Below are 27,935 nucleotides of genomic sequence, written 5' to 3'. Positions count from 1 at the left end.
GCCAAGGCTTGAACCCAGGTACTCAGTTATGGGATGCAGGTATCCTGGTGCTTTTTTTTTTTTTTTAAGACATTTATTTATTTGAGAGAGTTACAAAATGAGAGGGAAAGACAGAGGTCTTCCAGATCTGCTGGCAGTGCTGGGCCAGGCTGAAGCCAGGAACTTCATTCAGGTCTCCCATGTTGGAGACAGGGACCCATACACCTGGACCATCTTCCACTGCTTTTCCCAAGCGCATTAGTAGGGAGCTGGATCAGAAGTGGAGCAGCCAGGACTCTGACTGAGCCCAAGTGGGATGCTGGCACTGCAGGTGGCAGTTTTACCTGCTAGACCACAGCACCGGCCCCCAAGATGGTTTCTTAACTGTTGCAGCAGCTGCCCGCCTACATACAACATTGATCTTGCACACGCATGTACACTTAGACATGTGCTTACATTTTGTATACCCCTGTTTATCCATGGGAAACATACCCTCTTCAGTTTATAGTTCTTTCACATGATACCATACACAAATACATCCTGAGTCGACTGTCTTGCTCCTCTGACTTGGGCACTGTTTGTGTTGGCTCCTGTTGGTCCACCTCATTCTTTTTTGTGGGATATGTTTAGCCAGTCCTCCACTGGGGATCACCTAGATAACTTCTAGTTTTCCTGTCGCAGCCATGCTTCAGGCAATGGCCTTGTACCTGGATTGGCACCTTTGCTTGGGTGTTAATACAGGTGTGAGAGCTGGGTCAAAGGGTTGGAGTGTTCTTTTTTCTTTTTTTTTTTTTTTTTTGACAGGCAGAGTGGACAGTGAGAGAGAGAGACAGAGAGAAAGGTCTTCCTTTTGCCGTTGGTTCACCCTCCAATGGCTGCTGTGGCCGGCGCGCTGCGGCCGGCGCACCGCGCTGATCTGAAGGCAGGAGCCAGGTACTTATCCTGGTCTCCCATGGGGTGCAGGGCCCAAGCACTTGGGCCATCCTCCACTGCCTTCCCTGGCACAGCAGAGAGCTGGCCTGGAAGAGGGGCAACCGGGACAGAATCCGGCGCCCTGACTGGGACTAGAACCCGGTGTGCTGGCGCTGCTAGGTGGAGGATTAGCCTAGTGAGCCGCGGCGCTGGCCCATAGTTGGAGTGTTCTAAATCTTGCTAGAGCCACCAGCTCCCGTAAGCTTTTAGAACTGCCCATTTCCTACCATAGAGGCCGTGTTGGGGCACTTCCCCAGCCCCTCCGCTGGGCCTGTTTGAAGCTGCACTGTGATGCCTGAAGACAGACTCACCACAGCAACAGCTCATGTCCACTGAGTGCTGACTTGGCCAGACGCTGGGCCAAGGGCTTGGCATCGCCTCTTCACAGGTGAGAAAACGGAGGACGAGATGGTGCTGGCTTGTGTCGCCACGTTCCTCAGCAAGCACGGCCTGACCAGGCTGTCACTGCTGACTCAACACCTTCTCTGTGTCTCCACATTAACTGTACTCAAGGAACACCAGTTCACTGAAGGAGAAATGGAAATGGGCAAACAGAAGGAAAAGAACCCCTGGCTCTGACTTTCACCCTCATCAAAGGAAGGCATGTGCACGGGCCAGTATTCACTCAGGGCAGGACACTGTGTGGTACTACTTGCCAGGTGCGTGGGGACGAAAGGGGCCTGAGTGTGACTGGCCACCTTGATGTGGTCCTGGAGGAACTCCCATAGATGGCCAGCTTTCAGACCTAACAGGGTCAAAGGACAGAATTACAGTGGCTTAAGTATCTTAATTAGCTTAATTTTGTTTCCAGAATTGGACAATACTTCATTCCAAAAGAGGTTGGTTTTTATTTATTTATTTATTTATTTATTTTTTTGACAGGCAGAGTGGACAGTGAGAGAGAGAGACAGAGAGAAAGGTCTTCCTTTGCCATTGGTTCACCCTCCAATGGCCGCCGCGGCCGGCGCGCTGCAGCCGGCGCACCGCGCTGATCCGATGGCAGGAGCCAGGAGCCAGGTGCTTTTCCTGGTCTCCCATGGGGTGCAGGGCCCAAGCACCTGGGCCATCCTCCACTGCACTCCCTGGCCACAGCAGAGAGCTGGCCTGGAAGAGGGGCAACCGGGACAGAATCCGGCGCCCCGACCGGGACTAGAACCCGGTGTGCCGGCGCCGCTAGGTGGAGGATTAGCCTAGTGAGCCGCGGCGCCGGCTAAGAGGTTGGTTTTATAGAAGGAAACAGCTAAGGAAAGCAGAAACAAAGAACAAAAACCCGATTTACTCACTTCAATGTTGCTTTGTGCACAAGGCAGGGACGGGGGTGTAGCAATGATACAGTAACTGATCGTCAACATCAGGTTATTTTAGGTGACTTCCTTTGTGTAAGAATGAAAGCAGAGAAAACACCTTTATCCTTGCCTATTGAAGCTGGCCTGTCTGGGGAAATTGAGCGGCGGTGTCTCTAATCCTAGTTTCACTGAGGATCAGGTAAACAGCTTGGTTTCAGCTTGGTGACTGTGGGTCTTGAGTGTGGGTGACTCCATTTTGATTTTTAGCCTGGGCTGTTTGAGGCCTAGTGCAGGAGCTTACTCCAGAACAATGGCCTCCTGTGGTTTTTGTTTTAATAGTGGTGTTTCTAGCTACACCATATCTACAGCTGTTGGGAAAGCATCCTGGTCTTGGTAGCTGATTGAGTTTGCTTCAGCTGGCCTGCGGAAGTAGCATACACTGTGACTGGAACACCAGAAATGGATCCTCTCATGGGTCAAGGTTAGAAGTCCATGCCAGAGGGCAGCAGGGCTGGGTCTTTCTGGAGGCCTGGAGCAAGGATGTGTCCCTGGGCTCCGCTGGTGTGCAGGTGACATCCTCCACCGCCTTCCTGTTACCTTCTCTGTCTGCCCTGACTCCCCCTTTGTCCAAGACTGGGTTAGGTCTTGTCCTAATGACTTCATTTTAACTCAGTTACTTCTGTAAAGACCCTTTCTCCAAATAAGGTCGCATTTTGAGACACTAGGCTAAGAACTTCAGCATACCATGATTCAGCTCCTTAACAGGACATGCGCTTGCTGTCCCTGCTTTCATAGTATCTGACTTGGGGCAGCAGGCTCACAAGGTGCTTGAAGATACTACTGCAAGAGATTACGGAAGTCTAGTAGTTAATGAAAGAAACAGACAAATGTTAATCCTTCCAGTACCTAAAAGCCAGTGGTGAAGCGGGGGCCTGGGAACTGCTGTTGACATCTGGCATTTTCCTGTAGCCAACAAATAATTACTCTGGGCCTGTCAGCTTGGCACATATTTTATTTTAAATGTGATTCTTGCCAGCTCTGTGAGAGGCATGTAATTGCTGTTGGAATTGTTGCCTCACTGCGAATACTCGGTTGGGTGACTTGTATTCATTGGCTCGCTTGAAAGTGTCTGCCAGACTCTCCACTCTAAAGGTTTTCCTTTTTCTGTGTAATTACAAGTGTGTTTGTAGCAAGGACTCTGGTCATGTGTTGGAAACTTAGTTCTCAGGACAGCAGTGCTGGGAGGTGTTCAGGTCATGAGGTTGCACCCTGAGGAACAGCTGAATGCTGTTACAAACGGGCTGGACGGGGGCGGGCATTTGGCACAGCAGTAGGATGCTTCCCGCATCCCATATCTGAGTGTCTGGGTTCAAGACCCAGCTTCACTTCTGATTCCAGCTTCTAATGCACAGCCACAGGCATTATCATAGGGCTCAAGTAGTTGGGTCTCTGCCACCCACATGGAAGGCCACGCTCCGGGCTTGGGCCCAGCCCAGCCTTGGTTGTTCTGGGCATCTGGGGAATGAACCAGTAGATGAGAGCTGTGTCTCTGTCTCTCTGCCTCTTATATGACAAGATTTTAAAAAAATAAATAGTTTTGGGACTGGCATTATGGTACAGCAGGTTAAGCCACTGCCTATGACACATGTATCCCAAATCATGGCACCGGTTCAAGTCCCGGCTGCGCTGCTTCTGCTCTAGGTCCCTGCTAATGCACCAAGGAAAGCAGCAGATGATGGCCTAAGTGTCTGGGCACCTGCCACCCGTGTGGGAGACCAGGATGGAGTTCCAGGCTCCTGTGGGCCTGGCCCAGCCTGTGCTGTTGCAGCCATTTGGGGAGTGAACCAGTGGACGGAAGATATTTGTCTGTCTCTCATTCTGTATGTCACTCTGCCTTTCAAATAAGTGAAATCTTAAAAAGTCTCTAAAAAGGACTTGGGTGGAGGAGTGTTGCTGCTGTACCCTTCTGCCTTCTGCCATGTGAAGACACGGCCTTCTTCCCGTCCAGAGGAATGGCACCAATGTTGAGGGCAGCGCCGTGGGAACAGTCTGGATCCTCAGCAGACACCAAGTGATATTGCCTGCAGCTTGCGCCTGTAGCCTTCAGGACTCTGAGAAATACATTTCTGTGCTTTATAAGTGATCAGTCAGGGATCTGTGACAGTGGCACAGAGCAGAGTTAGACAGGTACTGTGAATTCCCTGTTCCTCTTCAAACCTTCAGGTCATTGACTTGTTTATATCCATGTGTCCCATGGCTCAGAAAATCCATTACTATCACGATTCTGATGCCAAAATTGTCCAGTGTTGGCCACTGGAAGCCTCTTCAGGTGGTTTGCTGCGTCCTTGTGATGAGTCCTCACCACTCTGTGGTGGCCTTTGCTTTATGGACAAGATTGTGTACACACAGACACGTGTGTATGTGTACACTTAAATATTGAGTTTTCATGTCTCCACATGTTGAAAGGCATGAATTCAGGCTGATCCCTTTAATTCCAATCCAAAGCCTTAAGACATTCTAGTGTCTTCCCTTTTCATATTTGCAACTCCACCCACTGCCTCCATTTCTACTTCCTATTTTCTTTCTTTCCCAATCTGGTGGGTACCCAACCTGTCGTTTCCACCCCCTGCCATGTTTGGGCAAGGGACACCTTTCATGCCCTCCCTCCCTGCACTGGCCACGGGTACCTCCTCACCTGCAACTCGGACACTTGCTCAGGCTGCCCCTGGGAACACATCCTCCTCACCCGTTCAGCCTCTGACCCTCGTGGTGGGCAGTCACCCACGTGGTCACTTCGCTCATCGGCGTGGCCTCTGACGCTGCACATCCGGCACATCCCCCTCGCCAGGGGCACCTCACTCTGGGCTCTGATGCTCTTTGTGAGCCACCGGCCCCCACCTCACTGTCTCACCTAATGGCTTTAGTTCTGTCCTGCTCAGGGAAGGGGGGAAGACAAGTGGGGAGAGCTCCCGTCTGGGAGGTTCTGCCCGTTCCTTCTCTCGGGTACCAGGATAAGTCAGTGCCTTGCATTTAGGATCCATTTGTCTTCACGCTCAGAACCACACTCAGAGCAGCTGGAGACTTGGGAGGGGCACCGGGTGAGCACAACCGAGTCTCCCTTTGGGGCCTAGGACAGGGAGTGGGAGGGCACAGGACCCTCAACACTGCTGCCGTTACTCACTCTTGGAGTGCCGGTGAAGCGTGTAATTGGCACTGCTTGCCGATTTCACCTTCAACATAAGCAGCTAGGAAGTGAAGCCAGATGCTGTGGCTGGCTCTGCTCCACGTCGCTGCACAGTCTCAGTGGCTGTCCCTTAGATGCACTGGTCTTCCTAACAGCCCTTCAGCCTTCCACACCATAAGCACATCAGTGTTTGCTTCTGGGTCAGCATGTTGGCCATTTGCAGGGCCACAGTGACTCCAGACAAATGTGTCTTTGTGCTCTTCGTCGAATTCCCGGAGAATGGCTTCCCAGGAGTGTTTGGGCAGAGGCTGTGTGCACTTCCCTTGCTCATCGCTGTTGCCACACTGCCCCTGGAGGGGCTGTCCCGGGTCACGCTTTCCCGCCAGCCCGTGGGAGACACCTTGTTCCATGCTGGACTTTCCAAGTCCTGGGCAGGAAGAAGCTGTTCTCTAGTTTCCTGCTGGGAATAGCTTGCGTTGGGACTCTGCCATGGAACTGAGGGTTTAGCAAGCTGTTCTGAGCTACAGCCAGAGTGACTGCCACGTCCACAGGCATTTCTCTGGGGGAGGGGTGCACACTCGCGAAAGCTTCTGCTCACTTGGACCACAGAGCAGGACAGGAGGGTGCGGGTTTCCCTGTGTCTGTCATTCTCACTGTCTCGGGCAACCTTGCCTCCTCCTCCAGGGGCCTACAACAGGCTCTGCTCTATCAGCAAGGGCTGGGGTTCGTGCAGGTACGAGTTCCTTCAAGTCACACACACACACACACACGGCATTTGCAAAGAAATCCACCTTCCTGACAGCCTTCTGGTAAGCCCCTTTTGTAGCCAATACCCTTTTGTCTGGTTACCCACGGAGCCCCATCAGGAGGACATCTTTCAGACTGGTGGCTCCAGGACGAGCAGGAGACAGAGATGATTTGCTCACCTCCAGCTTGGAGGCCAAGGATGTAACTTGGATCATTCAGGAGATTCTTGGTGGCGTTCACTCAATGGCTCCGTGCAAGAAAACCAAGTTTGCAGACCCTGAGGTCAGTGGGCTCTGCTGTGGGGCAGACAGGAAGGCAAGGCCCCCCCAGAGGAGGGCCCTGCTCTTCAGCTCCAGTTGGCTCCCGTGCAGCAAGGCCAGCCGGCTTCTAACTGATGAGAGGAGGCAGGAACCTGCAAGTTCTATGTGACTTAGCCAGTTTTTAAGAGATGAGCAGATACTGAGCCAGTCCATTCAAGGTTATCTGTGGGCCAGATGTGGAGTAGGCCCATGCCAGCCTGAGGCAGCCATTGGTGACTCTGAGGTTGAAGGGTGTATCAGAACGGTCCATCCCAGCTGGGGTGGCACAGGTGGGCACCAGGGATGTGCTGTCTCTCCACGACCGGTGGTGGCTGCAGGAGGAGTGCAGCCTTTGGAAGATCTGCCCATGCCTGCGGACACCCTCTTTTCTCATGGATTTACTGACTGGGCATTCATGTACATTTTACGTGCCTCAGTTTCCTTGTGTGTAAAATGGAGATAAGGACAGAATCCACCTCAAAAGCTTGTTGTGAGGATTAAACATGAAGAGCTTAGAACAGTGCCTGGATCACCCTAAATGCTAGTAAACGGCAGCTTTAGTTTTTGCATTTTTAAAAAGATTTTTATTTTATTTATGTTGAAAGAGTGATAGGGATACGGATAGGGACAGGGAGGGAGGGAGAGAGGGAGGGAGAGGGAGACAGAATGAGAATGAGAATCTTCCATCTGCTGGTGGTTCACTCCCTGGAAGGCCACAACGTCCAAGACTGGGCCAGGCCGAAGCCAGGAACCAGGAGCTTCTTCTGGGTCTCCCTAGGATGCGGGGGCCCAAGCACTTGAGCCATCTTCTGCTTTTCCCACGGCATTAGCAGGGAGCTGGGTCAGAAGTGGAGCAGCCGGGACACGAGCCAGTGCCCATTTGGGATGCCAGCATTGCAGGTGGTGGTTTTACCTGCGACACCACAATCTGGCCCCTGTTTCTTGTATTTCTTTTTTTTATTTATTTTTTTTAACTTTTATTTAATGAATATAAATTTCCAAAGTACGACTTATGGATTACAATGGCTTCCCCCCCATACCGCCCCTCCCACCCACAACCCTCCCCTTTCCCACTCCCTCTCCCCTTCCATTCACATCAAGATTCATTTTCGATTATCTTAATATACAGAAGATCAGCTTAGTATACATTAAGTAAGGATTTCAACAGTTTGCTCCCACACAGAAACATAAAGTGAAAAATAATAGATGATTTTTTTTAAATGATGATGAAATCAGATCAGACCTATTGTCATGTTTAATCCCAGTGAGAGTCAAGTTGGGAATTGATAATTTCTTTTTTTTTTTTTTTACAGAAGATCAGTTTAGTATGCATTAAGTAAAGATTTCAACAGTTTGCACCCCCATAGAAACACAAAGTGAAATATATTGAGTACTCGTTATAGCATTAAATCTCAATGCACAGCACATTAAGGACAGAGATCCTACATGAGGAGTAAGTGCACAGTGACTCCTGTTGTTGACTTTACCAATTGACACTCCTGTCTATGGCATCAGTAATCTCCCTATGCTCCAGTCATGAGTTTCCAAGGCTATGGAAGCCCTCTGAGTTCTCCGACTCTTATCTTGTTTAGACAAGGTCATAGTCAAAGTGGAGGTTCTCTCCTCCCTTCAGAGAAAGGTACCTCCTGTGACAACTGACTGAACACCAAAAAGGAAACCTGTTGAAGTGAAATGGACACTATGGGAAACGGTGACTTGATCAGCATAGCCCTGACTGTTAATGAACAACTTAATACATTATCCCTCTTAGTAGTTTTTTTGTCTGTTCTACTTAATATGACTGGTTTAATTCTGTAATTAATACACAGTTATTCTTAAGTGTTGAAAATTAACTGAAATGTGATCCCTGTTATACATAAGAGTGGGAATAAGAGAGGGAAGAGATGTATAACTTGGGACATGCTCAAGCTGACTTGCCCCAAATGGTAGAGTTAGAAACATACCAGGGGATTCCAATTCAATCCCATCAAGGTGGCATGTACCAATGCCATCTCACTATTCCAAGTGATCAATTTCAGTTCACAATTGATCATAATGAAAGGACTAAGAGTCAAAGGGAGCACATAAACAAGTCTAGTACCTGCTAACACTAACCGATAGAATAAATAAAGGGGAGAGTGATCCAACATGGGAAGTGAGATACTCAGCAGACTCATAGAATGGCAGATGTCCTAAATAGCACTCTGGCCTCAGAATCAGCCCTAAAGGCATTCGGATCTGGCTGAAAAGCCCATGAGAGTATTTCAGGCATGGAAAGCCAAGACACTCTGGCAAAAGATCTCTGTAAGTGAGATCCCAGTGTTTCTTGTATTTCTAATCACCACAGAAATCCTGCAAATAGGTAGAAGTATGCCTGTGTCTACAGATACATCTAGGACTTTGAGAGATTAAGCTACCTCCTGAGACCATGACGCTAGGAATCAGTAGAAATGGATTTCCAGTGTGTGAGACGTTCCTTCCGCTGCAGGTGAAAGGTGTCACAGGACTTCTGAAATGTGTCATTCCTGCTGCTTCCCTTCAAAAGTCCATTTTCTTCGACAGAACTCCTAGAATCTGCTATTGCATTTTTAAAAATCTTTCATAGAAACCAGGTGGACACTTGATTTGTCTGAAATAAGATGGTCGAGTGGGGTCTAGAGACGGAGCCCGGAGCTTCCTGGGGGACATTCTGTAGGAAGCACAGTGCCAGCCATGGCTGAGCTTGGGGCTCCAGAATCTGGCAACTTGGAGCAGCCGTCTTCTGTTACCCCATGCAGTGTCTCTGGGTCAGGGACTCAGAAAGGCTTAGTTGGGTGGTTCTGGCTCAGGGTCTCTCAGGGGACAACCAAGACACCACAGGGGCTGAGCATCTGCTTTCGAGATGGCTCACACACGGTGCTGTTGGCAGCAAGAGTGGGTGGACCTTCCCATGGGGCTGCCGGAGTGTCCTCAGGGTACGGCACCCAGTTTCTCCCAGAGTGAGTGATCTGGGAGGGAGCAAGAAAATTGAATTGAGCATTGCATATTCCATCTGGCAATTCTATGATCGAAACAAGTCACTTGGTCCAGGCCACACTCAAGGTCAAGGGGAGGGGAATTAGCTTCCACTTTTTGAAAATAAACATTTTTTTAAAGTATATGCTTTTTTTAAGATTTATTTTGTTTATTTGAAAGAGTTACAGAGAGAGGTAGAGACAGAGAGAGAGGTCTTCCATCCACTCATTCACTCCCCAGAAGGCCGCAACAACTGGAGCTGCGCCGATCTAAAGCCAGGAGCCCGGATCTTTTTCCATGTCTCTCTCATGGGTGCAAGGGCCCAAGGACTTGGGCCATCTTCTACTGCTATCTCAGGCCATAGCAGAGAGCTGGATCAGAAGAGGAGCAGCCGGGACTAGAACCGGTGCACATATGGGATGCTGGCACTTTGGGCCAGAGCTTTCACCTGCTGCACCACAGTGTGGCCCCAACATTTATTTTTATTTACTTGAAATGCAGAGGTGGAGAGAGAGAGAGAGCGAGCGAGCGAGCGAGAGCGCGCGCGCTAGCTTCCCTCCACTGGTTCACCCTTCAAATGCCTGCAGCAGCCTTCCTGGGTTTGCTAGGCTGAAGCCAGAAGCCCGTCTGGGTTTCCCACGTGGGTGGCTGGGTGCAAGCACTTGAGCCACATCTCTGCCACCCAGGGTGCATTAGCAAGAAGCTGGATCAGAAGCGGAGGAGCCTGCATTCGAAAGGGCCCTCCAATGTGGGACGTGCGTCTCCCCAGTGGCTGCTTAGCCTGCTGTGCTGCAACACTTGCCTCTCCGTTAAAAAAAAAAAAAAAATTTGAAAGACAGAGTGATAGAGACAGAAAGCAGGAGAGCTTTCTCTCTCATCCACTGGTTCATTCCCCCAAAAGCCCACAATAGCCAGGGCTAGGAAAGGCCAAAGCTAGGAGCCCAGAAATCCATCCTGGTCTCCCACATGGGTGGCAGGATCCCACGTACTTGGGCCATGCACCTCACAGGTGCATTAGCGGGAAGTAGGGTGGGAAGCTTGGAGTAGCCAGGATTCGAACCAGGCATTTTTTTTACAGGCAGAGTGAACAGAGAGAGAGAGAGAGAGAGAGAGAGAGAGAGAGACAGAGAGAAAGGTCTTTCTTTGCCATTGGTTCTCCCTCCAATGGCCGCTGCAGCCGGTGCACCGTGCTGATCTGAAGCCAGGAGCCAGGTGCTTCTCCTGGTCTCCCATGGGGTGCAGGGCCCAAGCACTTGGGCCATCCTCCACTGCACTCCCGGGCCACAGCAGAGAGCTGGCCTGGAAGAGGGGCAACCGGGACAGAATCCGGCACCCCGACCGGGACTAGAACCTGGTGTGCCGGCGCCGCAAGGCAGAGGATTAGCCTATTGAGCCGCGGCACCGGCACAGGCATTTTTTAAAAAACATTTATTTATTTGAAAGGCTAAGTTTCAGAGAGAGAGAGGAGAAATAGAGATCTTCCATGGTTCACTCTCCAAATGGCTGCAATGGCCAGGGCTGTGACAGGCTGAAGCCAGGAGCCTGGAGCTTCATCCAGGTCTCCCACATGGGTACAGGGGTCCAAGCACTTGGGGCATCCTCTGCTGCTTTCCCAGGTACATTAGCAGGGAGCTGGATCAGAAGCAGAAAGACAGGACTCGAACCGGCATTGCACGCTGCAGATGGCAGCTTCATCTCCTAAGCCACATCCCTGGCCTCCAAAAAAGATTTATTTATTTTTTTTAAAAATGAGGTAGGGGCTAGCATTGTGATACAGGGTAAGCCACTGCCTGCAATGCTGGCATTCCATATCAGAGGTTGGTTTGAATCCTGGCTGCTTTACTTTCGATCCAGCCCTGCTAATGTGTCTAGGAAAGCTGCAGAAGAAGGCTCGAGCACTTGGGCCCCTATACCCACGTGAAGACCTGGATGGAGTTCCTGGTTCCCAACTTCAGCCAGGAGCTTCACCCAGGTCTCCCACATGGGTGCAGGGACCAAGGACTTGAGCCATATTCCACTGCTTTCCCAGGCACATTAGCAAGGAACTGGATCAAAAGTGGAGCATCTGGGACTCAAACCGGCACCCATATGGGATACGGGCACTGCAGACAGTGGCTTAACCTGCTGTGCCACAGCATCAGCCCCAAACCAGACACTCTTATAAGTGATACAGGAGTCCCAAGCAGTGGGTTATCATGCTGTACCACAATGCCCACCCTAGCATCCACTTCTGAAGTGAAGAACGTCAAAGAACTTACAGACATATTTTTAAACCATGACAAGTGGGATTTTGACAAAGTTCATTTGATCCTGGATAACTGCATGGGGCCTAACTAGATAAAGCAGTAGTTCTGGGACCAGCAAGATCACCTTCCTTCTAAGTTTCTGCACTGACGGCAAATCATACATAACGTATCATTTGAGGGGCCAGTGTTGTGGCAGAGCTGGTAAAGCCACCGCCTGTGATGCCTCAGTCCCGTGACCATTCTGGGAATGAACCAGAGATGGAAGACCTCGCTCTCTCTCTTGCTCTCTCTGTAAATCTGCCTTTCAAATAAATAACTGAACCTTAAAGAAGCAACACTGATCCTCAGACAGCTCTGTAAGGTGGAGGACATGCAGTTAGCACCCCCACTGTAGAGTTGAGGAAACTGAGGTTCAGTGCTTATTCCAGGCAATATGGGCAGATGGCAGAGGGAGGACACATGCTCCTACTTGTACGTCCAGCATCTGTCCCACTCTGCCTGGTGCCCTGATCTACTACTGACGCCTCCACGGAGTAAGATGTCTTAGATTCATCTTCTATCTTGCGCCACGTTGTTATCTCAAACAGGTGATGGGGTTTGTGAATTCTTGCTTCTGGGCCGCATCTGGTGATACAGGAAGACTCCTGGAGAAGCTGAGGGCCGAGAAGCAGTCTTCTTTCTAAAATTCTTTATTTATTTTCCCTGTATGTGAAAGGCAGAGATAGAGGTTTTCCATCTACTGGTTCACTCCCTGAATGCAAACAATAGCCAGGCCAGGCCAGACCAAAGCCAGGGGCCGGGAGCCAGGGAATTGGGTCTCCCACCTGGGTGGCAGGTCCCCACACCTGCTGCCTCCCTGCATGGGCGTCAGGAGGAAGCTGGACAGCAAGTGGAGCTGCGTCTTGAAGCAGGCGTGCGACACGGGAGGCAGCCTTCCCGGCCGCAGCCTAACTAAGCTGCACTGACTCGGCCCCCACACGCTGCTGTCTTCTCTCCTGCACCCTCAGGCTCCGAGACGCATCCTGGCTACGACCACGGTGACTCCACTCTGTCCTTACAGGCCCTCCACACTGACTGGCTCCGGACTGCCAACGGGAATGTTGCGTCTTTCCACCAGGAGGCAGCTGGCCAAACCAAATACAGAACTACTCTCCTCTGACTTCTATTACAAGAAACGTTAGCCAAAACAGAAAATCTGAAAGAACAGTATAATAAATATCCATATTCCCTCCTCTACACGCAGTCATTATTTCTATCTGATCCATGTGTGCATTATCAGTTCAGTCTCTTTAAAACCTATTTATGTTCATTTTTTTTTTTATTTGACAGGGAGAGCTATAGACGGTGAGAGAGAGACAGAGAGAAAGGTCTTCCTCCCACTGGTTCACCCCCCCAAATGGCCACTACGGCCGGCGCTGAGCCTATCCGAAGCCAGGAGCCAAGTGCTTCCTCTTGGGGCCCAAGCACCTGGGCCATCCTCCACTGCCTTTCTGGGCAACAGCAGAGAGCTGGACTGGAAGAGGAGCAACCGGCACTAGAACCCGGTGCCCATATAGGATGCCGGTGCCGCAGGTGGAGGATTAACCAATTGAGCCACAGCGCCGGCCCCCGTTCAGTGTTTTGAATCACTTCTAAGTACTTGACAGCCTATATTACCTAAAAATAAGGACAGTCTCCTATGGAACCATAATTCCATAATCCTGCCTAAGAAAATTAGCCATGATTCTCTAACATCATCTAACACTGAATTCCTATTCAAATCCCTCCTATTGTCCCCCAGATAGCTTCTCTCTCCGGTCAGGGCTTACCCTTGTTAGTTTCATTTAATCTAGAGAGTGACCTCTGAAGAGGTCAGGTCCACTGTCTGTCTTTGCATATGGTTCTATGTTCTGGGTTCCCAGAATAAAGACTACATTTCTTAACATCTGTTATAGCGGGGTGTGGTCATATGAAAAATTGAATTAAAAAAGATTTATGTGAAAGTGTTGTATGAAATTTCTGATAAGTGTTCTGTTGCCAGGAACATGGGTGTGATAGCTGGAGTCTGGCAGCCATCCTAGACCAAAGGATCAAAGTTAGCCCCTAGGGATAAGGGGCAAAAGCAGAAAAAGCTGCATGGAACACCCAGCTGGCACTGCCTGCCTGTTTCCCCACATCTTTTACTTGAGAAAATAAAACTGGGTGCTTCAGTCCCTGTTAATTTGGATTTTCCCTTATACTTAGCCAAATTTAACACCAGCTCATAAAGGGCGAGGTCAAGACCTACTATAAACTTGTAGGTGCCTGGGCAGTAACCTAATGTCCACTTTCCACTGGGTGACACATCTTGGAGTTTCTCCCAGTGCCCCGTGAGAATGTGTGTGGATTCCCATGTTCCCTCCCCTCTCATCTTGTATGCACTGAGGCTTGGCAGTCAGGGAGCCTTGTGGTTGTACATGTGGAACATCAAGTTCATGCGGTTTACCAGAGGGACAGGCCGAGAGCGAGAATGTAGGAGCGGAGTGGGGATGACCTGGGATCGCACACAGTGAGTTGCACAATGCCTGGGCAGCAACAGGACGGCGGGACTCCAAAGGCCAAGGCCTTCAGGAGAGGAAACCTGATAAACAGTCACACTCCCAGTGTTCCTGCCAGCCCAGAAGAGGTTTCCTGGTTGCTGAAAACTCCATTCTGTGGAGGTAATCCGCTGCACCACCTGTCTCATTAAGCACTTGACCTGGTGGGTTCAGGCGGAAGGAACGTTCCCTTCCTGCCGCAGGCGCTTGGACGCCGTCCCCCAGGTGGTAACCTTGGTGCCGCCATTTCGTCCTTGATTACTTGGGAAGCCTTTGACGGTTCTCCAGGATGCTGAGTGCACAGTGCTTAACGGATCTCATGACATCTTTCTAGCTCAACAGAGCACAGAGTTGGATCTCGGGGCCTGGGGACCTCGAAGACATCACGCTGGTTAGCCCAGAAATTTAACTATATTTGGGAGTCTGAAATAACCACTAGAAAGTAAACATACACTTATACAAATGGACATTTATATACAGAAGTACCTTATATACATGTGCGTGTGTATGTGTGTGTGTGTGTGTGAGAGAGAGAGAGAAAGAGAAAGGCCGACCCATTTCATCTGTTCTTTCACACTTTCAAGCAAACATTGTGATCCCGGTGCTAGTGGCTGACTGGGAAGAGCATTACTGGTTTCCAGCGTTTCTCAGTCTCTCAGAAGTGACAGATACAAACACAGCTGGCCAGATCTCAGGGGTTCCCAGCCTACAACGCAGGAAGGAGCCCAATATTTTCAGACTGGAGAGGGGGCTTGACTTTGGGACTTAGTAATCTACCCAAGTCTCTGGATTCTTGCACTGTCAAGTCAGAGGTCCATTTTAATAGCCATCTTTCTGGAGAGATGGTCACGGGCCCAGGGTTGAAGTTCAGCTGTTCTTGGTGTCTGGCTGCTGCCAGGGGACTCTGCTGCCCAAATGCATTGCCAGGCAGTTTCCTGTGCTTCCTTCGTGTCTCCCAGCCCCGGCCACGTGGGTCTCCCCTGTTCCTGTAGCCCCCTGCTGCTGTGTTCTGGGGTCTGGACAGAGTGGCTCATTTCTAAAGAGCCTCGACTTCTTCATAGAACCAGGGCCTCAGGACGTCCTCCTCCCCGTGCTAGGCGTCACTGCCTTGGCTGTGGTTTCCGTCTGGTTCACAAGGTTCTTACTGGCTTCCACGGCCACTCAGAAGTGACCCCCAGCCTGGCTAGGGGAGTGAGGTAGCAAGCTTGCTATCCTCCCGGATAGTGATGCCTTGACTAGTAAAGGATCTCTCGCTAGCTGATTCTTAAAAAGTGACTCTGGAGGAACCGACTTGAGACTGATGATGTGACGGGATCCTGAAAACCTGTGACGCCCACCGGGTAGGACAGGTGGCATCCCCATCCCCGGGTGAGCAAGGGCCTCTTCCACCTACTGACTGTGTTACCTTGAGCAGGTCCCTGCACCTCTCTGTGCTCCTTTGTAAAAATAAGGTCGTTGGATAATAGAAGGCGTGACTGCTTCGGGCTGCTGGAAAGTTAGGGAAGGAGTGACATGGAGGTGTCTGGCCTGCAGTAAGCTTTCTCACGAGGTTCCCTGTTGCTGTGACAGATGCGTGGCCATGGTGGCCGGGCTGGCCGAGGGCCGGGTCTGCTGACAGCTTTTATACCTCAGAGGTCTGACCTTCTTGACTGCAGACACAAAGCACTGAACCACACTACAGTACTCATTTCTCCCTGGGCTGGACTCTGATGACAGAGGTTATGTTTGTCATCCACTCAGTTAAGCAAATTGAACTGTCGGATGCCAGGTACCACTGGGTAGAGCGATAAGGGAGAGTAATCACAGAACAACATGGCCCCGCGTTGATTCCTGGCACCTTGGGGAGTGTCTGGCCCACACATGGAGTGTGAGGAAAGCTGATGTGAATTCTCTGACTACAGACTGAACCAGCTTTTAAACTCACGCTACTACCCACTTGCCTTCGACCTCGGACCAGTTTCATACTGGGAGAGGCAGGTTTCATTGGCAGTTTGGCAGTCCTGCATATGTAGGCTCTTCTCTCTGGCTATTTCGCTAACAAGAAGCTGGCTTGAGAATATCTGACTTTGCAGCCTGGATCTTGGAGGTTCTTCATTTATAAAGTGTCAGAACCGCTGCTGCTTCTGAGAGGTTTTTTAAAAAGTTTAGGCCCAAACATCAGGATATGTGTCTGTCAGTGGTCTGGTTTTCAAGGAGAGAACTGCTGGCCCCGAGCTGGGAACCAACGCGTGTGTTCTAGGTACAGCAGAATCTGGTAGCTCCTGGTCCCCGGTGACAGGAAAAGGGAGCTATTCCAGAAACAGCATATCACTAGGGACGAGTTTGTTTCATTTCTTCATGAGACAAACTGCCCTTCTGAACACGTGTCTACGCAAATTCACTGTCCACTCTCCATTCTTCTGAGAGCACACACAGTCCAGGGAACACCGGGGGACCTCAAGTGCTTGTGACCACAGAGATGTGGTTCTTCCTCTATTCTTAGTATCTCTCCACCAATTCAGAGATGTGAGTCTTCCTCCATTCTTAGTATCTCTGAAATTGAGACATCTTGCATTGATGGTATCCTGAGCCCGCTGCTAGAGTTTAACTGCAGAGTTTTCTCTTTCTTGTAACTTGTAGCATGGAGGTTTGATGAGATGAAGCAGTGATCCTAATCCCTGCAGAAATGGGAATTACCAACTCTGTTTAAGAACTGCTGATGCCTGGTGCCCACCCCATGCATTGTGACCAAACAGAGATAGAATATGTCATGGCATCAGGACTTTTTAAAACTCTCCAGGTGATTTTAAAGTAAAGTGAAGTGGGGCTGGCACTGTGACACAGCAGGTTAACACCCTGGCCTGAAACGCTGGCATCCCATATGGGCGCTGGTTCAAGACCCGGCTGCTCCACTTCCCATCCAGTTCTCTGCTATGGCCTGGGAAAGCAGTAGAAGATGGCCCAAGCCCTTGGGCCCCTGCACCAAGTGGGAGACCTGGAAGAAGCTTCTGGCTTCAGATTGGCGCAGTTCTGGCTGTTGCGGCCAATTTGGGAATGACCCACTGGATGGAAGACCTCTCTCTCTCTCTGCCTCTCCTTCTCTCTCTGTGTAACTCTGACTTTCAAATAAATAAATAAATCTTAAAAAAAAAAAGTAAAGTGAAGTTTGGGAACTGTTGAAATATAACATATCTCATTGAAAAAATAAAAACATAAAATATTAATAATTGGAAGCCACAAGTGAAACATCTGCATCAGATTTACTTTTTGTCAATTAAGCTTCTAAGCCAAAAGTAAAAAAAAAAAAAAATACAACATAGCTGCATTACCCGTGCTTTTTTCAAGTCCTAGGTTTCATAGGCAGAGTCCTTACAGATCCTGCTTATTATACACTGCACACCTCTCTGTTTGAATTAGTGATATCTTCTCAAATCCATCTGTCATTCACTGTCTATAGTCATTAGAATGTCAGCTCCTACAGGGCAAGGATTAGTAGAATTTATTCTCTGCTTCTATTCTCATCACCTAAAACACCCGGCATACTGTGAATATTTAATAAATGTTTGGTGAATGAATGACTATTTCCTATTTTGTATTCAGCCCTGGGACTGGCGCTGTGGCGCAGCAGGTTAAGCTGCCACCTGCAGAGCCAGCATCCCGTATGGGCCCTTGGTCCAGTCCTGGCTGCTTCACTTCCCATCCAGCTCCCTGCTGATGCACTTGGAAAAGCAGCGGAAGATGGCCCTAGTGCTTCGGCTTCTGCACCACGTGGGAGACCAGGATAAAGCTCCTGGCTCCTGACTTTGGCATGGCTGAACCCTGGCCATTTTGGCCATTTGGGGAGTGAACCAGTGGATGGCAGATCTCTCTGTCTCTGCCTCCCCTTCTATAACTCTATCTTTCAAATAAATAAATAAATCTTTAAAAAAAGCAGAGAAGAAACAAAAGAAAAAAATCTAGTGATTAAGTATAAAACAACTAGCACAATGGTAGACAAAAACCAATTGTATTAGTAATTAAGTGTAAGTAAACTAAATATTCCAATTAAAAAGCAAATGTTAACAGAATGGATAAAAATTAAGTACCAATTATGCAAAGGTACTTCAAAAAGTTCATGGAAAATGAGTATTACTGAAAACTGTATGGATTTTAAATCTTTTTTGCATATAAATAATTTTTAAAAAAGATTTATTTATTTATTTGAGAGGCAGAGTTACAGACAGAAAGAGGAGAGACAGAGAGAAGGGTTTTCCATCCACTGGTTCACTCTCCAACAGTTAGAACTGAGCCGATCTGAAGCCAGCAGCCGGGAGCTTCTTCTGGGTCTCCCATGTGGGTGCAGGGGCCCAAGTACTTGGGGCCATCTTCTACTGCTTTCCCAGACAGGCAGGACATGAAGCGATGCCCATATGGGGTGCCGGCACCACAGGAGGCAGCTTTTGCCCACTATGCCACAGCGCTGCCCCCAAAATAGATTTTAATTCCATTTTCAATGAACTTTTTTAGGTATATCCACATAGCCAAACAGATAGGAAAAAATATATTGCAAAAAAAATATTGCAAAAACACTAACCCAAAGAAAATTGGTGCATCTTGAGACTTTACAGCAAGAATTACTAGAGATGCATAAGGATACTTCATAATGATATAGCAACTTAACAGGAATAATCAATGAATTTAAATTTGGATGCACCTAAGATTAGGATGGAACGATGAATAATTCTGACCTATTTGGCATACGCATAACGTCACAGTCATGAGCAGCTGTCTTCTGAAGAGCCCCTGGAATACTCACCCACGGAGGCCGTGTGCTGGGCCAGGGAAGACTTCACACACATCAGAGGACTGATGCTATGTGCAATATGTGCTCTACCACTTGGATGAACCTGGAAATCAATAATGAAAAAATGATTTTAAAAATTTCTGAATGCTTAGAAGCTTAGCAACATATTTAAAAATAAATTTTGGAGGCCGGTGCTGCGGTGTAGTGGGTAAAGCCTCTGCCTGCAGTGCCGGCATCCCTTATGGGTGCTGGGTCAAGACCTGGCTGCTCCACTTCCGACCCAGCTCTCTGCTATGGCCTGGGAAAGCAGTAGAAGATGGCCCAAGTACTTGGGCCCCTGCACCCACGAGGGAGACCTGGAAGAAGCTCCTGGCTCCTGGCTTTGGAGAGGCCCAGCTCTGGCTGTTGTGGCCATCTAAGGAGTGAACCAGTGGATAGAAGACCTCTCTGCCTCTCTGTAAAGCTGCTTTTCAAATAAATAAATAAACAAATTATGAACAAACAAGACACAAGTGAACATTAACAAATTTTGAAACGGTTGGTAAAAATACAATATACTAAAACTTACGGGACATAGGTGAAACAGGATGTAGAGAGAAATATATAACTATAAATGCACTTGTTAGGATGAAACATTAAAACTGACACAAGTTTCTACTCTACAAAACAGGAGAGATATCAATAGGGACAAGTTTGTTTCTTCTGAACATGTGTCATCGCAAATTCACTCTCCACTCTCCATTCTTCTGAGAGCACACACAATCCAGGGGACACCTGGGGGGACCCCAGGTGTGAAGTTTTCTTAAAGGAAGTTTAAAAATGAGGAAATAATAAAATAAGAGTGGGAATCGCTGAGACAGAAAAGGAAAGAGACAGCAGAGAACACAGGTGAGAGTGAGAGTCTGAATTCTGAAAAGGTTAATAAAATCAACAAACTCTTGGCAAGACTGGTCAAGGTAAAAAAGAAAGAAAACACAAATGATCAAAATAGGAACAAGATAGTATTACTAATCCTACTGATAGGAAAAAACAATAACGTGATGTTGGGAATAGCTTTTTGCCAGTAAGATTTTGACAGCTTTATTGAAATAGGAAAATTTCCAGAAGAACACAAACTAGAAAAAAATAGGAAATCTGAATAATCCTTTCTTAAAGAAATTGAATCTGAAATTTACAATGTTCCCACAAGCAAACTGCAGGCCTGGGTGCTGCGGGGCGCCAGGCTAGGCCGCCGCGAGGTGGCTGGGTCCCATAGCAGAGTGCTCGGGCTGCGTCCTGGCTGCTCTGCATTTCTCGTCCAGCTCCCTGCTCATGCGCCTAGCGAGGCAGCAGACGATGGCCCAGGGGCCTGCGTTCCCGCCACCCGTGTGGGAGACGCAGGTTGAGTCACCTCTGGTGATTGCAGGCCTCTGGAGAGTGACCCAGAGGATGAAAGATCTCTGCTGTCTGTCTCTGTCTTTCTGTCTTCCAAAGAAGTGAAAAACAACTAAACAAACAAATAAATCCTCAGGGAGAAAAAAAAAAACACCAGTTGTACAGGCCTATATAAGTTTCATTGGCAAATTATTCCAAGCACAATTAAGGAAGAAATAATGTCAATCTTTAAAAAAAACTGTTTGTTATTTATAAGAAAGAGAGACAGAGATCTTCTACCGGCTGGTTCATTCTTCAGATGCCTGCAATAGCCAGGGCTGGGTGGGCTGAGTGTGTGTGTGTGGGGGGGGTGGCAGCAGTATGAGATTTGAATGTCCCAAGCACCATCTAAACTGCACCACAACACAAAACAAAAACAAAACAACAACAACCAAAAGAAGTACAGTGTCAAACACTCACCCCAATAATATCAGTCTCACGCAAACTCTTTCATGGAAGTAAAGAGGGAAACTCCCGAACTGTATTAACAGATCAGAGTGAGCATGAAATGAGATCTTGATAAGGATATTACAAGAAAGGGAAATTACAGCCAATGCAGTATTTCTCAGGAGCATGGATGGAAAAAGAAATAATAGTAACAATAATAACCAGCAGACAAGATCCAGTAATATATATAAAAGCTATACCACATCACGAGAAATTGAGATTCACTCCACAAATGCAAGCTTGGTTTAAAGTTCACGAGGCGGTGCATAATTCACTAATGTAGCCATTTGGTGCTGTGCTTAGATGCTGCTTGGGAATACTATATCCCATGTGGGAGGGTCTGGCTCAAATCCCAGCTACCACTTTCTTTCTTAAAAAAAAAAAAAAAAAAGATTTATTTTATTTGAAAGGCAGAGTTACAGAGAGGCATAGGGGGAGAGAGAGAGAGAAAGAGAGCGAGAGAGAGAGAGAGCTCTTCCATCCGCTGGTTCACTCCCAAAATGGCCATAACATCGGGAGCTGAGTTGATCTGAAGTCAGGAGCCAGGAGCTTCCTCTGGGTCTCCCATGTGGGTGCAGGGACCCAAAGACTTGGGCCATCTTCTACTGCTTTCCTAGGCCATAGCAGAGAGCTGGATCGGAAGTGGAGCAGCCGGGACTTGAACTGGCGCCCATATGGGATGCTGGCACTGTAGGCGGCAGCCTTACCCACTACACCTCACTCTGGTGCCCAGCTACCACATTTCTGATCCAGCTTCTTGCTAATGCATACCCTGGGGGGCAGCAGATGATGGACCATACACTAGGGTCCCTGCCACCCATGAGGGAAACATGTATTGAGCTCCTGGCTCCTGGCTCCTGGCTCCTGACTTCAACCGGGCCTAGCCCTCAGGGTTTCTGGCCTTTGGGGAATGAACCAGCAGATGAAATCTCTCTTCTTCTTAAATAAATAAATTTTAATATCTTGTATCCTCAAAGTGTCACCTTAACCTGCAGCACCATAATGTCTGGCCTCCAAGCAACACTTTAACCACTTGTCCAGGTGTCCCCTTGCCCCCTTCTTTTTAACATTGTAATGAAAATTCTGGGGCCGGTGCAGTGGGGCAGTAGGTTAATCCTCCGCCTGTGGTACTGGCATCCCATATGGGTGCCGGTTCTAGTCCCGGCTGCTCCTCTTCCAATCCAGCTCTCTGCTGTGGCCTGAGAAAGCAGTAGAAGATGGCCCAAGTGCTTGGGCCCCTGCACCCACATGGGAGACCCAGAAGAAGCTCCTGGCTCCTGGCTTTGGATGGGTGCAGCTCTGGCTGTTGCGGCCATTTGGGGAGTGAACCAACAGAAGGAAGACCTCTCTCTGTCTCTCCCTCTCACTGTAACTCTACCTCTAAAATAAATAAATAAAAAATCTTAAAAAAAAAAGAAAACAGTACAACAAACTAAGTAAAAGAAGTGAAAAGTCATAAATATTAGAAAAGAAGAGTGAAAAGAGTTATTTGCCGATGACATGATTCTGGATAAGAAACTTAGAGTATTAATCAAACCATTAAAATTTTTTTGTTTTTATGTTTTTTTGTTTGTTTGTTTGTTTTTTTTTTTTTTGACAGGCAGAGTTAGACAGTGTGAGAGAGAGAGACAGAGAGAAAGGTCTTCTTTTTCCATTGGTTCACCCCCTAAATGGCTGCTACGGCCGGCGCACTGCGCTGATCCGAAGCTAGGAGCCAGGTGCTTCCTCCTGGTCTCCCATGCAGGTGCAGGGCCCAAGAATCGGGGCTATCCTCCACTCCACTCCCAGGCCACAGCAGAGAGATGGACTGGAAGAGGAGCAACCAGGACAGAACGGTGCCCCGACCAGGACTTGAACCCCGGGGTGCCAGCGCCATAGGCAGAGGATTAGCCAAGTGAGCCGCTGTGCCGGCCAAAACCATTAGATTTTTTTTTTTTGACAGGCAGAGTGGACAGTGAGAGAGAGAGAGACAGAGAGAAAGGTCTTCCTTTGCCGTTGGTTCACCCTCCAATGGCCGCCGCGGCCGGCGCGCTGCGGCCGGCGCACCGCGCTGATCCGATGGCAGGAGCCAGGAGCCAGGTGCTTTTCCTGGTCTCCCATGGGGTGCAGGGCCCAAGCGCCTGGGCCATCCTCCACTGCACTTCCTGGTCACAGCAGAGAGCTGGCCTGGAAGAGGGGCAACCGGGACAGAATCCGGCGCCCCAACCGGACTAGAACCTGGTGTGCCGGCGCCGCTAGGCGGAGGATTAGCCTAGTGAGCCGTGGCGCTGGCCTAGATTTTTTTTTTTAACTTTTATTTAATGAATATAGATTTCCAAAGTACAGCTTATGGACTACATTGGCATCCCCCTCCCCCCGATGACTTACCTGCCACCTGCAACCCTCCCCTTTCCCGCTCTCTCTCCCCTTCCATTCATATCAAGATTCATTTTCAATTTTCTATATATACAGAAGATCAGTTTAGTATACATTAAGTAAAGATTTCAACCGTTTGCACCCACATAGAAACACAAAGTGAAATATACTGTTTGAGTACACGTTATAGCATTAAATCTCAATGTACAGCACATTAAGGACAGAGATCCTACATGAGGAGTAAGTGTACAGTGACTTTTGTTGTTGTCTTTACAAATTGACACTCCTGTTTATGGCATCAGTAATCTCCCTATGCTCCAGTCATGAGTTTCCAAGGCTATGGAAGCCCTCTGAGTTCTCCGACTCTTATCTTGTTTAGACAAGGTCATAGTCAAAGTAGAGGTTCTCTCCTCCCTTCAGAGAAAGGTACCTCCTTCTTTGAAGACCTGTTCTTTCCACTGGGATCTCACTCACAGAGATCTTTCATTTAGGTTTTTTTTTTTTTTTTTTTTGCCAGAGAGTCTTGGCTTTCCATGCCTGAAATACTCTCATGGGCTTTTCAGCTGGATCCGAATGGCTTTAGGGCTGATTCTGAGGCCAGAGTGCTAAAACCATTAGATTTAATTAGTGAATTTATCAAGGTTGCTAGATGTAAGGTCAATAAACAAAAAAATCAATTGTAACAGAAGGACAAGTACCCCCTGATCTTACTCTTATATATGGAAGCTAAAAATGTTATCCTCACGGAAGCAGAGGACAGAACAGTGGTTCCCAGGAACTGGGGAAGGCAGAGGAGGGGAGAGATAATAGGCCTGACTCGTGGTGTCCTTCTGCACATAGGGTGGCTGGAATTAACAATAATGTACTGTGCACTTAAAAAGAGCTACAAGAGTAGATTTTGAATGTGCTCATCACAGAGAAAAGATAAATATTTGAGGGGATAGTTATGCTAATTACCCTGTTTTGATTTCACAAAATGTTTATATGTATTGAAACATCAAATTGTATCCCATAAATATGTGCAATTATTATGGGTAAATGATTATGGTTAAATTAAAAATAAAAAAATCAATTGTACTCTTTTGTACAAATAAACAATTACAGAATTAAATTTCACTTACTTCATAAAAACTAAACACTTGGGAATAAATCTAGTGAAAGAAATGAAGATATCTATATTAAAATGTAAAAGGCATCAAAATTAAAGACAATCTGAATAAATGAAGAGATATACTATGTTCACAGATTGGCAGAGTCTGTATTTTTTTAAAAAGTTATTTATTTATTTGAAAGTCATAGTTAGAGAAAGGCAGAGAGAGAGAGAGAGAGAGAGAGAGGTCTTCCATATGCTAGTTCATTCCCCAGATGGCTGCAACGGCCGGAGCTGTGCAGATCCGAAGCCAGGAGCCAGGAGCTTCTTCCGGGTCTCCCACATGGGTGCAGGGCCCCAAGGACTTTGGCCATCTTCCACTGCTTTCCCAGGCCACAGCAAAGAACTGATTCAGAAGTGGAGCAGCTGAGTCTCAAACTGGCGCCCATGCGGGATGCCGGCACTGCAGGCGGCGGCTTTACCCCCTACACCACAGCACCAGCCTTGAGTCTGTACTGTTAAGATACTAATTATCCTGGGGCTGGCATTAAGCCTCTGCTTGTGGTGCCGGCTTCCCATATGGGCTCTGATTCATGTCCCAGCTGCTCCTCTTCCGATGCAGTCCTCTGCTATGGCCTGGGAAAGCAATGGAAGGTGGCAAGCGCTTGGGCCCCTGCACCTGCTTTGGAGACCTGGAAGAAGCTCCTGGATCCTGGCTTCAGATCAGCCCAGCTCTGGCCATTGTGGCCATTTGGGAAGTGAACCAGCGATGAACAGACCTTTCTCTGTCTCCCCCCACCTCTCTCTATATATAACTCTCTCAAATAAATAAATAAAATATTAAAAAACATACAAATTCTGATCTATATAGGCAATATAATTCCAATCAAAATCCCAGAAGAACATTTTGTGAGAAATTGATAGCCAATTCTAAAATGAATATGAAATGCAAAAGACTTAAAATAGTCAAGAAAATATTGAGAAAAAGAATAAAGATAGAACACTTATACGCCAGCTTTTAAGGCAATGTGGCATTGGTTCATACTAGACAAAAAGACTAACGTCTCAGAATAGAGAATCCAGGGGCCAGTGTTGTGGAGTACTGTGTTAAGCCACCATCTGCGACGCCAGCGTCCTGTATGACTGCTGGTTTCTGTCTGCCTGCTCCACTTCTGATCCAATTCCCTGCTATGGCCTGGGAAAAGCAGCAGAAGATGGCCAAGGGCTTGGGACCCTGCTACCCACTTGGGAGACCTGGAAGAAACTCCTGGCTCCTGGCTTCAGCTTGGCCTAGCCCTGGTCATTCTGGGGATTTGGGGAGTGAACCAGTGGATGGAAGATACCTCTCTCCTTCTCTCTGTCTCTCCCTCTCTCTCTCTTTCAAATAAATAAATAAATCTCTTCTTTTTACAGATTTATTTATTTATTTGAAAAGTGGAGCTACAGAGAGGGAGAGGCAGAGGCAAAGAGAGAAATCTTCCATATACTGGTTCACTCCCCAAAATGCCACAATGGCCAGGGCTGGGCCAGTCTGAAGCCAGGAGCCAGAAGCTTCATCTGGGTCTCCCATGTGGGTGGGAGGGGCCTAAATACTTTGGCTATCTTCTGCTTCCTTTCCAGGTGCATTAGCAGGGAGCTGAATTGCAAGTGGAGCAGCCAGGACTCGAACTGCTGCCCAGATGGGAATGCAGTGCTGCAGGCAGCAGCTTTACCTGCTACTCCACAGTGCCAACCCAATAAATAAATTAAAAAAAAAAGATAACCTATAAGAATATAAAACTTAAAAACACATTTTATGGAATCGAAACAAGAACAAAGAAAGTGTTCTATATAATTTGATATTGGGGAAATGCAAATTAAAGCTATTATTATATTTTACTATAAATAAAATAGAATGGCTAACTTTTAAAAAGTATGGGAAATAATGGGAAGCAACCAGAACTTTGATAAACAGTCATGTGTCACTGAGAAAAATATCATTTTTGTTGTTTATCCTTCCATAAACTTAGATGGTACAGGTTAAACACTCAACTTGGCCTCTTGGGACAATCAAGAGACTCGGTAAATACGAGGTGTATGATACTGTTGCTGCCAGAACACAACTTACGGTTTTATAGTAAAAAAAAAAAAATTGGTATAAATAGGAGTATCCTCTAAAATAACATTTTATTTCTTGAAATTTTTATTGCAATAAAATATAACAATTTCTGATTTTAACCACTCAAGTGTTCAACTCAGCAGGATCAATTACATTAACAGAGTTGTGCAACCATTACCACTATGTTTCCAAAACGTTTTCATCACCCCAAACAGAAACTCTGTACCTATTATGCAAGATGCCCCACTCCTCCCTCCCCCCTGCTCCTGGAAGCTTCTGATCTGCTTTCTCCCTCTATAAGTTTGCCTACTATATATTTCAAATAAATGGAATTACGTAATATTTTGTCTCTGTGTCTGGCTTCTTTCACAGGTTTATTCATGTTGTATCACATACCAATGACATCCTTTTTCACAGGTGAATAATACTCCAGTGTACACACATATTATACTTCATTGTACACATATATTATGCTTTGTTTATTCACTCGTCTGTTGGTGGACACCCAGATGACTGTGCAATGCTGCAATAAACATTGGTGTGGAAGCCTCTGAGTCCCTGATTTCAATTGTTTTGGAGAAATGTCTGTTGGAATCCTTTGCCTATGTTTTTAAATTGGGTTATCTGTCTTTGTGTTGTTATAGGAGTCCTTTGTATGTTCTTGGGATTAAATAAAAAGTAGATATATGATTTACAAATATTTACTCCCATTCTGTGGATTGTCTTTTCACTTTCTTGATATTGTCCTTTGATGCACACAATTTTGAAAACGCCCAATTTATTTTGTACACTCTAAGAACAATAATCTTTTAATAAATGAATAAAGAAATATTTTACTGAACTGCTGTTAGCTTTCAGTTGAATAGTACTTGTGATACACTGGTATCTCTTTAAAATATATTGATTTTGGGGCCACCACTGTGGCATAGTGGGTAAGGCCTGCGTGGGCCAACCGTATGGGTGCCAGTTTGAGTCCCGGCTGCTCCATTTCTAATCCATCTCCCTGCTGATGTGCCTGGTAAAGCAGCGGAAGATGGCCCAAGTTCCTGGGCCCTGGTACCCACGTGACACACCTGGCTCCTGGCTTCGGATCGGCGCGTTGTGGAGCAGCCACTGGGGGGTGAACCAACGGAAAAGGAAGACCTTTCTCTCTCTCTCTCTCTCTCACTCATTGTCCACTCTGCCTGTCCAAAAAAAAAAAAAAAAAAAAAAAACCTTAAATATACTGATTTTTCTCATGTGCATATTTGTACTAATAACTGGACCATAAAACTGTGAGAACCACTGTGATGGACTAAGATCTGTGTGAGTCTACAATATGGCTGTGACCGCTTTGTATGATTTCTGGCAGAGTGCAATCAGAGAAGACACATAGATGCATTTTCAGACTCCAGGCTGGAGAGCTTTTCAGCAGCAGGGAGATGTTCCCACGGGAAGGGGAATGACCCTGGAAAGGAAATGCTTCCTTCACTGCCCTGACCGAGCCAGATCGCAGGAGTGTTTGTAAG

General features: G+C 47.5%; 1 long non-coding RNA gene across 1 annotated transcript; it reads right to left on the bottom strand.

Moving 5' to 3' along the window:
• Nucleotides 1-51: 51 nt before the first annotated feature.
• On the bottom strand, nt 52-27,585 carry LOC138846571 (uncharacterized). Its single transcript, XR_011384085.1, has 4 exons — nt 27,501-27,585; nt 19,037-19,127; nt 17,571-17,716; nt 52-9,454 (listed from the first exon to the last, which is right to left on the bottom strand). It is a non-coding gene; the product is annotated as an uncharacterized lncRNA (long non-coding RNA).
• Between the last annotated feature and the right edge of the window lie 350 nt (nt 27,586-27,935).

Source organism: Oryctolagus cuniculus, chromosome 18, assembly GCF_964237555.1.
Source record: "Oryctolagus cuniculus chromosome 18, mOryCun1.1, whole genome shotgun sequence".
Taxonomy (NCBI): Eukaryota; Metazoa; Chordata; class Mammalia; order Lagomorpha; family Leporidae; genus Oryctolagus; species Oryctolagus cuniculus.
This window is presented reverse-complemented; position numbering and strand designations above follow the sequence as displayed.